The sequence below is a fragment of the Pithys albifrons genome, chromosome 3 (genome assembly GCF_047495875.1).
Source record: "Pithys albifrons albifrons isolate INPA30051 chromosome 3, PitAlb_v1, whole genome shotgun sequence".
Lineage (NCBI taxonomy): Eukaryota > Metazoa > Chordata > Aves > Passeriformes > Thamnophilidae > Pithys > Pithys albifrons.
The window spans coordinates 21,611,722-21,622,700 of NC_092460.1; the positions used below are offsets into that span (position 1 = coordinate 21,611,722).

The 10,979-nt window shown below is 40.4% G+C and overlaps 1 long non-coding RNA gene across 1 annotated transcript; it reads left to right on the forward strand.

The window, feature by feature from the left end:
- Positions 1–7,513: 7,513 nt before the first annotated feature.
- On the forward strand, positions 7,514–9,638 carry LOC139669298 (uncharacterized). The gene is made up of 2 exons (XR_011697229.1): positions 7,514–7,587; positions 7,899–9,638. It is a non-coding gene; the product is annotated as an uncharacterized lncRNA (long non-coding RNA).
- Positions 9,639–10,979: the final 1,341 nt, after the last annotated feature.

Genomic DNA, 10,979 nt, shown 5'->3' on the forward strand with positions numbered 1-10,979 from the left:
CAAAGTGACGGGAGTTGTGCTCACCAGTGGGACGGTGAGACAGGGACTCACCACTGGCAGGAACCATGTTAGAGGGCAAGGAGGAAGCCCCCGGAGTGAGTGACCCAGGTGAGACCAAAGTGCCCCTCCCACAGCCGGGCAGAGGGGCTGTCAAGGATGGCCAGTGCAGGGCTGGAAGTGGTGGCAGGGGAGGCAGGAGCCATCCAGCCATCCCGGGGCTGGGGCCCTCCTTTCCTCAGCAAGCCGGGCCCAGCTGGGGCAGGAGGCACCTGCTGGGACACCTGTGCCCACAATGGCCCATCCTCTCCAAGGCCTCCAGCCCTGTCCTTCATCCAGGCAGTCACAGAGCAGCCCTTGGGGTCAATCCCACAGCCCCGCAGAGGTGCCATTCCTGGTGCCATTGACTCTCTCCCTTCCAGCATGCCTGCTGTGTAAACGATCAGATGCTTACCCAGATATCTGCAGGAAAAAACTTGAGATGGGCACTGTGGCCACATGTTCTTCATGCTGAATTGCTCCGTGGGCTCCCTCCAGCTTTCCAACACACAGTCCCTGCCTCACTGTCTTTACGAGCACATTGTCTTTGGCCAATCTCCTTTATCAGCAAGAGAACGATTGGACAGGACTCCTGGCCTTTCTCCCCCCAAGCAATACCCTACTTGTTCTCAACTGGGTGGCCCAAAACTGAAGACCCCAAAACTGCTTTCCTAAAAGATGAAGACGAATGTAAGCAATAAAGGCAGAATGTGAAGCTAATACATGTGAGAACAGGAAGACAGGCCTTCTGGAAGATAAGGAGCTTTGTCTTCATGCTGCTGCTTCAAAGGAACCTACAAGAGACAAACAGGAACAGGACAACCAGACCAGAGGAGGCTGGCGGGTCTGGAGGAGAGACACAGGGAGAGAGAACTCCAGAAGAAACTCATTCAAGGAGCACTTTCGAATCTGGTAATTACACTCACAACTTTTATCTGAATAGTCCAGAGTACAAGGAAAAGGGTAATTAATGTATGTGAATTAAGATTCCTAAAAATCATAGTCTGGATTTTCTGATACATTGCCAGTTTTGAGTATATACAAAATCCTGCATACCTCGTCCCTGGAATGCCTCTGGAGTTGCAGGAGGAATAGCAGAGGTCATGGAAATGCCTTTTAGATACTTCTGTATTAGTGCAGCAAGTACTTGCTGTGTTTGACCTGACATTTCCCCCTTTCCTAGGACAGCCAGCCAGCAGGGAAGCACAAACACATCCTATTCGATTCAGACACGGAAAATGAGACGTTGAAAAAAGACGCAAGTTTGGGAAATATGCCTGGAGAAGTAAGTGTTGTTAGACAAAAGCCCTGTGTGACCATGCCTTTTGTTCTGAAGACTAGATTTCCTAGTGAAGTGCCAGAGAAATGTAGGTAAGTTTTGAATTAACATCAGACAGGTTTGAAAGAACTTAACCATTCATCTGAGAAAGCTTGAGAGCTTGGAGAATTTGGAAGGAGTTTGAGATTGGTATAGAAGGTATTCTAACTTAGAAGAGAAAGAACTTCTGTATAATCAGTGTTGAAATTCCTCTGCTTTTAGGCAAAGGCTGGGGAGGAGATTGGGCTTGAGCAGTACAGAAGTATTCTGCTCTTTCTGAGACTGGATGAAGTGCTAAGGCAGTATCTTGTTTTTGTTGAGCTCCGAAGAACTGTGTAAGGCTTCGTCTTTACTATCATTAGCAGACTCCTCATGATTTTACTGCCATGGCTTAGTACAATTTAATACTTTTTTTTCTTAAATAGAACTTCTTATCTATGACATTTTTTAATCGCATCTCTGCTAAAACTTTAAAGCATTGGGTTTGCTTTTGTTGGGATTTTTCCTTGTAATTGTAGTGAGATTAGGACCATTATCGTTATTTAGCCATTGATATTTTTAAGACGATCTTCCTACCTTTTATGTGGATATTTTTCCTGTGGTCAAATTGAACAATCGTAATTATAATTTTATAATTATAAACCAGAATTGCACAAGGTGTGTATACAAGGTAAGATTGGCAGTAGATTGATCAGTGCTGGAAATGCACAGGGTTGTGCAGGAAATCCACTTTTTAAGGTAAACTGGAAAGTACACGCACAAAATTGGTACTGATTTATATTGTCAGATGTAAATAACCTCCTCCTTTTGTTTTTCCTTTTTGTTTAACAAAGGATAAATCTGCTCCCAAGCCTTCAGGCAAACTGTTTGACAGCAGTGAGAACGAGCAAGACAACACGGATGATGAACGATTGAAAATTAAGCCACAGTTTGAAGGCAAAGCTGGGGAAAAAGTGAGTGAACCCATCACTGGAATTTAGTTTTCCTCTGAGAGTCTATAGGGCCACTTCAGAGGAACAGAACTGGTAGGCTTGTATTATTGCTGAGTATGGTTTTTATCAATTTACAATAGAATTCCCTTCAACAGAGGAAAGAGTGGCCATGGAGGAAATAATGTGTGGTGTTATCTTTGTATCCAAAGAAATTCCTGGAAAAGGCCCCAGGAGCTAAAAATTATTGGTATGTTCTCATTAAGTCTGAAAAAAAGGGGATTGAACGTTGCTGATTTCCTCCTCCAGTGCTTAAGAGCACTTGTTTCATTTGTTTAGCTCCTGAGGCTGCAGTCCCGATTTGGCACCGATGAAAGATTCCGCATGGACGCCCGATTCCTGGAGAGTGACAGTGAGGAGGAAGGTAAAGCTGTCCATACTTCCTGGTTACTGGTAGTAATGGAGCCATATCATGGAGCTTCAGCTTTTGAAGCACCTTATGGCCTCCTTTGGCTTCTTTGGTGATCCCTTAAAAGAAAACCATCCACCTCTGCTGTGGCTCTGCATGGGAAACACCAGGGGTGGCTGTGCTTTCTTAAAGGTGTATGCTGCAAAAGTATTTGGAACAGCTGAGTGAGGCACATGTGCCTAATAAAACAACATTTGAGACTATTTTTAATACAGCATGATATCAGAATGTGTTTATCCACATTGAAAAACTGGGTAAGCGGTGACTTAGAAAAACCCCCTTTTGGATCATTATATTCATTTAAACTGTTTGTTTTGTAGCCATCCTGCAGTCTGTGGCTGATTTGGCAGTCTTAAGTAGGGTCATTTTTTTTCTTTAGCAGCAGAAGGCAGAAAAGCTGAAAATAGAAAAAGTTTGAATATCCACCCCCAAGAAAAAAAAATTAACCCAGTTTTCAGGATTCAATTTCTTTCTGAAACTTAAATTTTTGCATCTCTCTGCTATTCCCTTCATTGCTTTAATGTGATCTTCTGTAGAGTATCAGCAGTGGCAGAGGGGTTGCAGTTACATGACAGCAGCAGGAAACATGTTAAATACCTGATCTGGCCTTCACATGAAATAGATGCCCAGAACTGTTCTAACCCAAGATTTTCTACAGTGCAAGGGACAAAGTCTCTGAGTAGCTTTTGGATAAAGGAAGTGATGTGTTGATAGACGTGAGCTCTGCTAGTACTATAGTGATACTATGCATCAAATATCACAGGCTCAGCAGGGAAAATATAATGTATTTCTTGCTATCTTAGCAGAGACAAAGAGCTTGAAGGCAGATGAGGAAGACGACCTTGCTGCAGAGAAAAAGAAAACTCTGCAGATACTGGGAAGCCTCTTGAACATCAACCTGGAACAGCCTAAGCCAAGTAAAACAGCAACAAGTGCCAAGAAATTCAAGTATGAATCATCTGCCATCAGTGAAGGAGTTTTAGGGAGGCTTAAGTTTTGCCGGTGTTTCCTAACCAAAATTTCTGCCTAGATGGCTGAGGAAAGTACTTCCTTTCTTGTGTGTATTTGAAGTCAGTATTTAATGGAATTCCCAGGCACTGACTAGCAGGGACTTTCTAAATGTCAATTACATTTTGGAGAGATTTTGGTGAAGAAGCCAATTTGAATTTGTATCCTACTGTAAAGGTTTGGGGTAGCTTTCATTTGAGCCTTTAGAGTGTCTCATGGTTTCTCTTTGCCTTTCTGTTTTCTTAGAGACATTAATGCCCTCCGTTACGATCCCACCAGACAGGACCACACAGTTTTTGAAAGGAAACCAAGTACTACAGAAAAGGAGAGGTAATATTACAGCTTGGTAACTACAGTTGTGATGTTTCTCCCCTTAGAGAGAAGCCTATGGCAGCAGACTGAGTTTGAAACTACGCAGACTGCTGTTTTCTCTTTAGTCCTCCCTGTGGTTGCAGAAGTCAATATACAATAGGAATTGTGAGCACTAAAACCAGCATGCAGTGTCATCTTTTCTTTGTAGTCCATCTACTCTCTGCATGCCATTTTCTGTCCTCACTGAAGGTGAGAAAGGTCAAGTCATGGACTTGAAGATTTGAGAAGTTTTCAAGAGACATGTGTATTAGCTCTTATCCTGTGAAAAACCATATTAGCTCTTAACATTTCTTTTGCCAGAAGAGAAATCTGTCCTAAGTATCTTCATTTATGAACTACCACATGTTAAGTGAAAAGTCCCTTAATGATGTGGGTAATAAAAAGGAGGCTTGTTCCTGCCTTTAGAATCAAAGCTCAGATGTTTCCCCTGCACTGCTCTCTCCCTTAAAAGTGAACTCCTCATCAATGTGCATGGCTGAGTTTAGGAAAACATCAAGAGCCAGGTGGCTCTTTCTTTTAAAAACAGCTGTGTTGTGTTACTGTCCTCAAACAATCCCATTTCAGTAAAGCTAAAAGGAAGAAGAAGAAGAAAGAAGAGAGTGAGAAACTGCCTCAAGTGTCTGAAGAAGTCTATTATGATATTGCTGCTGATTTAAAAGACTTATTTGGATCTTCAAAGAGCCAATCAGAGAAACGTGAGGGAATACCCTGGGACAAAGATGATGCAGAGGACTCTGCCCCACCTGACTATTTGGAACCTGTCTCTGGGAATAACACAGCTCAGGAGCCGAGTGGTTTCAAGTTTTCCTTCTTTGGAGACACAGAGAAGTCAGGTGTAAAAGAAGGTAAGAGCAGGACAGTGCAATTTCTAGTGAATGGCTCATGTCAGGCACTGTGCAGGAATACAGTGCCTAGGAATTCAGAATCCAGGGCATTTTCAGAGGCAACAGTGAGTAATGAGGCAGAATCATTATGATCTTCAGTTACACTTGCCAGGATTGTGGTAGCTCAGCTTGCACCCCAGGAATCTTGAAAGGGATGTTTTGAGAAAGAACGATTATTTATTTGGTTTTTTAAACAGTGATGGACGTTGTTGTCATCCCCTACATTTCTCAGACAGGGAAAAAGGTGATATGCCAAGTCAAAGTTTCATACAACCCAACAAGATTTGAAATCAAAGGAGTGATAATGGGAGTATTATGAGCAATAGCAAATCCGGAGTTGACACCAAGAACATTCAAGATTGCTTTATTATTTACTTAATTTTCTTATTGTACCTTTAGAAAATTGAAACTGCACGACCCATGACTATAGGGGATATAAGTGTTACACACTCAAGATTAAAACATACTGAATTAAATCAGTCACTAAGGTAGGAAACAAAACCAACCATGTGAAGTTAAATGAAAGATTTAAAACAAACAAAAGAAACCAGAAAAAACCAAGCCCCCCACATTTTTACTGACTTCAGAAAGGATTCAGTGTTCTGAATGCACTAATGAAGGTTTCAGGATATGGAAGAGACCCCCAGAACAAAGTGAAAAATACCTGAGCCGAGACGTAGATTCAGAAAGCCCAAGAGGGGAGGTTTCCATCGTTCTTAAATCTGCTTTTCCAATGTAAGTTCTTCACTGGGAGGTAGGGTTTTTTGCTGGCAAGTAGAGGAATAATCTGATTTTTTATTTCAATTGTGATAATCTTGCAGAGCCCTACATCCTTGAAACAATCCTGCAAAAGTCACATGGCAAGAAGATCCACGTTTCCAGGACAGCAGTTCTGAGGATGGTGATGAGCCAGAGGCATCAGAAATTGAAAAGGATCAAGAAATGCAAGTTGTATTTGTTTTCTATTTGGTTGTAGTAATTTGCTGCTGTGAGAATATTAATAGCAGCACTCAGGTCCTGGGAAACTGCTGTCTTCATTCCACATCTCTGAGCAACAGAAGTTATCCTGGAAAACCATTCCCTGCTGCACAGAGTGTAACAGTGAAACATCCCAACAGCCCATTTGGTTTGACATTGAGTATAAAAATACGAAAGCTGAGTTTGTGGTTGAAGACTGGAGAAATTAAGTGGGTAATTTTGGTTCAACCCAAACCAGTTTTGGTTTGGCCAAACGTCAGAGACATAGTAAATTTTCTTTTATAAAAGGGTCTTTTTTATAGAAGACTGTATTTGATTACTGTGAAGGAATGTTCTTCCATGCATTCTGTTTCTCTGAAGCACTACAGCTTTAACTTGCATTAATGGAATTTGACAGTAACTTTCTTGATGTTAAAGTTTCCTTGTGTTTGTCCAGGTTTCTTTGCTTGCCACAAAGAGAAAGTACAAGATTTTTCTTCTTCTCCAAAGACGATGAACGACTGAGAGGTACAGCAAAACTTACTCACTGTCACTCCTTTTTTTGGTTTCTTTCAAAAGTCTTACTGAAAGTCAGGGAAGAAGTCCTGTCTAGTTATTTGTTCTGTAACACAGGTGAGAGGTTTAAGGAAAAAAATAAATTGCAAGTTTTCATTCGTATTTGTGGTCTAAATTGAGGTAGAATCCCATGACAAACTGCTGGTAACAAATACGCTGAACATCTGTCTTGCTTCCATTTTTTTTCCAGAGAATTGCCTAATATGTACCTGGCCTTTTAGAGCTTACCAAAAAAAAAATCACAAATGCCTTTCAGGCATATATATCATCATTAATTTTTTCCTCTCCTTCTGGTGTTACTATTCATAGTGTTGAACATTCTTATTAGCCACTTATGTCCACATCGTTCTTGATTCTAATTAATGTGGATTTTTTTTTCTTCTGAATATAGTGAATTTTGTATTTAAAAACAAACAAAACAGCAGCAAACATTCACAGCCTTGAACGGTTCCACAGACCACAACAAGAATTGCTTGTGGTATCTTATGCAGTAACTTATCAGGACAGTCTTAAATAATGTTTTTTTCTTGAGACATATGAGGTAACGGTCATGAACTGTCTTGCTGTGTTCATACAATTAGTGCACTGCAATCTTCCAGCCTGTCTGATTTACAGGCCCTGTTGAAAGTGAGACCTCAGTCCTCAGCAGGCATGAATTTTCTTGGGAGATGTGGGGTAATGGTGCTGAGCTTTTAATGAAACAGGTGCAATTTCACTGCAGTTCCTATCTTGGCATATTAACTGCTGCTGCCTTTTGTTTTTCTTAGTACACAGGGCAGTAATTCAGAGCATTTCTGTTGGAGCCAATCATGTTGTGGGGGATAAGAGATTATGAATGATAGGAAGAATATGAAGAATAGACCTTCTGACTTGATTGCTGTCTTGCTCATGAGTTTTACAAACAGCAGCATTTTCAGAAGTGTTTAAGGAAATCAATTTGTTCTTTTTTGGGCAGAGGGCCCAAAGTTATTTTGTAGATCAGTTGATCTCAGTGAAGAACAAGATGGTTGGGAAGATAGACGAAGATTATTGATTGAGGTGAGTATTTAACATCTCTTCTTTGGTAACTGTGGGCATGAGGAGGGAACACGGCTGCTTATTTGCATGAAGAATTAGTTCAGGACCTCTAGAAAGGCTGGCAATTTTGTAATTGCCGAGGAACTAAACTTCTGTAGTATACAAGTGTGCATAACATCATGTTATGATGTCCCGTCAGGTAAATTAGTGAATCTCTGTAATGTACAGGACCAGTTACTTAAGTGTATGTAAAGATACAGGTGAATTTAGAAACTTGTATTAATCATTATTATTTTATTCATAATTTTATGTTATATTTTATATATTTTCAGGAATGCCAGAAGAAGCTTGAAAGTTTCCCAGAAGTTAATGAAAAGGCATATATAATGTACATATACATATATACATACATCTCTATACACAGACATATACACATACCCCTATATACATGTATACAGATGTATACAAATACATGTAGATATACATAGACATATAGACACAGACATATATATGTATAAACATAAATACATATGTATACATATTATACATATATACACATACTTAGGCATAAATAGACATACATATATACTTATATATGCATGTCTGTATACATAAATCTAAACATATAGAAATAGACACATATGCATTCTCCTATATATGTATCTATACATATACACATATACACACACATATATACATATCATACATATATACACACACATATATATACATGTACATACATATATACACACATAGACATATATATACACACATATACATATGTGCATACATATATACATATATGCACATTTAAAAATACACACATATATACATAGACCTATATACATACCTATACGTATACACATATGCATACACATATATACCTATCGATACATATATACACACATAGACATAAATATACATACATATACATTCATATGTACACACATATGTATACATACAGTCGCATGTATGTATGTCTAGAATGTATACATATGTACACATATACATATGCATATACACACAGACATTTATATACATAAATACACTACTTACACATACACAAACGTACATACATGTACATATATACACAGACATAAATATACATACATATACAGATATATACCTATACATATAAATAAAAACATATACACATATACAAATACACGTGTACATTCACCTATACACATATCTATGCATATACACATATGCATACACACATAAATACCCCTACATAGATACGCATACATGTATACATATACAGAAATGTACATACATATACATATAGTCACATACACATGTATACATACTTATACATATATACACATACTTCACCATATAAATTCACATACATGTACATATATACACGGTATACATACATATAGTCATACCCATAGGTGTAAATACATATACGTATATACACATATACATATATACACATATACACATATACAGATAAACACACAGACATAAATATACATAAATATACATCTATACATACGTACACATATGTACATATATATACATAAATATAAACATATACACGTATACAGATAGACATATATATACACACCTATATACATATCTACATATACACATATACATATGCATAATCCATAGATACACATATACATATTTACACACATATATATGTACATATATACGCATATACATATATACATGTACACATACATACACATATATACACAGATACACACATAGATGTAAATACATATGCACAGATACATAAGTACACATATATAAATATATATGCATATATATATACACATAAATGTAAATATATACACATACACAAACACACACACATATATATACATAGACCTATATACATATATACATACTATACATATACACACACACATACATGCATGTACAATTTTGCACACATATACATACACACACATACATATAGTCATATACACATATATACTCATATTCACATACATATATACACATGTAGACATAAATACACATATGTACACATATACATACATACATATACATATATACATATATATGCATGGTATTCAATAAAGGGTTTTATATATATACATATATATATATGTATTATGTCTACCTAGGCCTCTGCTGCCAAGTGTCTCCAAGCCCTCCTGGGCACCTGCTGCCAGGCCCAGCCTGGCCCTAGCCCAGGGGTACCCGAGTGTTTTGACTCTTACCTATGTCCAGAGCAGCACAGCTGCCACATTCCCAGCTGGTTGTGCTGTCCCTTAGGCCGAAGCAGCGTCTGTGAGTGCCCTTGGCAGCACAGGAGCATTTCCCAGGGCCTGGGGAAGCATGGCTCTCTGACAGGGAAAAGGAAAACTGATGAGCTCCGTCTGCCCTGGCATCAGGAAGGTACAGGGTGTCCCTGCCCTTTCCCCTGTGCCGTTTCCATCCTGTTCTGCTGTTGATACGTTCTCTGACTGACTTACTGTTATTTTGCCTGCATGCTTTTCTCTGTTCCAAGGGTACACTTTAAAATGCTCAAGATTGATTACCATAGGAGTGAGGGGTTCATCAGACCCGCTGTTAACCCCATCAATCCCAACAAAAGCCACTGCTGTCCCCTCATCTACCCATCCATTCACTCCAGCATAGAAGGCTATGAGACTGTCAAGCATGATTTTTCCTTTTATTCCACCAGCTTAGAGATGACATTCAGGATGATGTCATCTTCCTAGGGAAGGAAGTGACACCGATGGGCCTGGCATTTCCTAGCTCCTTCTTGCTGCCCTGTTCAGAGACTGGAGTGATGTTGGCTTTTCCCAGTCTCGGGCACCTCTGCTGGGGAATCACCTTCCCTGGCCTGCTGGCAGTGTTCCCCATGCCAGGGGCAGGAGCAGAGATTCCCCTTGGCCAGGGCTGGAGCCCTGGAGTGGCACTGCTTGAACGGCATTTTCGTCCAACAGTGCCAACCTCGCTGGCCGCCCCAGGGCCTGGCATTTGCCCCTGCGCTTGCTGCAGCAGCAGCCGCCCTGACTCTGTGGCAACGGAGGGCTCGGGACCTGCCTTGGACCCTCGGCTGCTGAGGGGCTGCCTCACAGTGGGTGGTGGGGGGCTGAGGCCAACCCTGCCCATATTCCAGGTGCACGTGGCTTATGTCTCAGTGGCCAATGTGACCTGTGGGGCCAAGGGTACAAAGGCAACTCTGGGTTCAGGCCACCTGACAACGGGAGGAGAAGGAAGAGGAGGATAGAGCTGCCCAGGGAGAGCCTCACAGTTTCAGGCGCTCAGCCTGTGCTGCAACCTCACCCACATCACACCTCTCAGAATCAGCAAAGGAGCATCTCAAGGTGACTGTGGTGTTCCTTGACTGGACAAGAGAAGGGGGAGAGGGGCAGAAGCCTCTCTCGTATTTCAGAGCCAGCGGAGAAGAGTGGAGCAGACCTCAG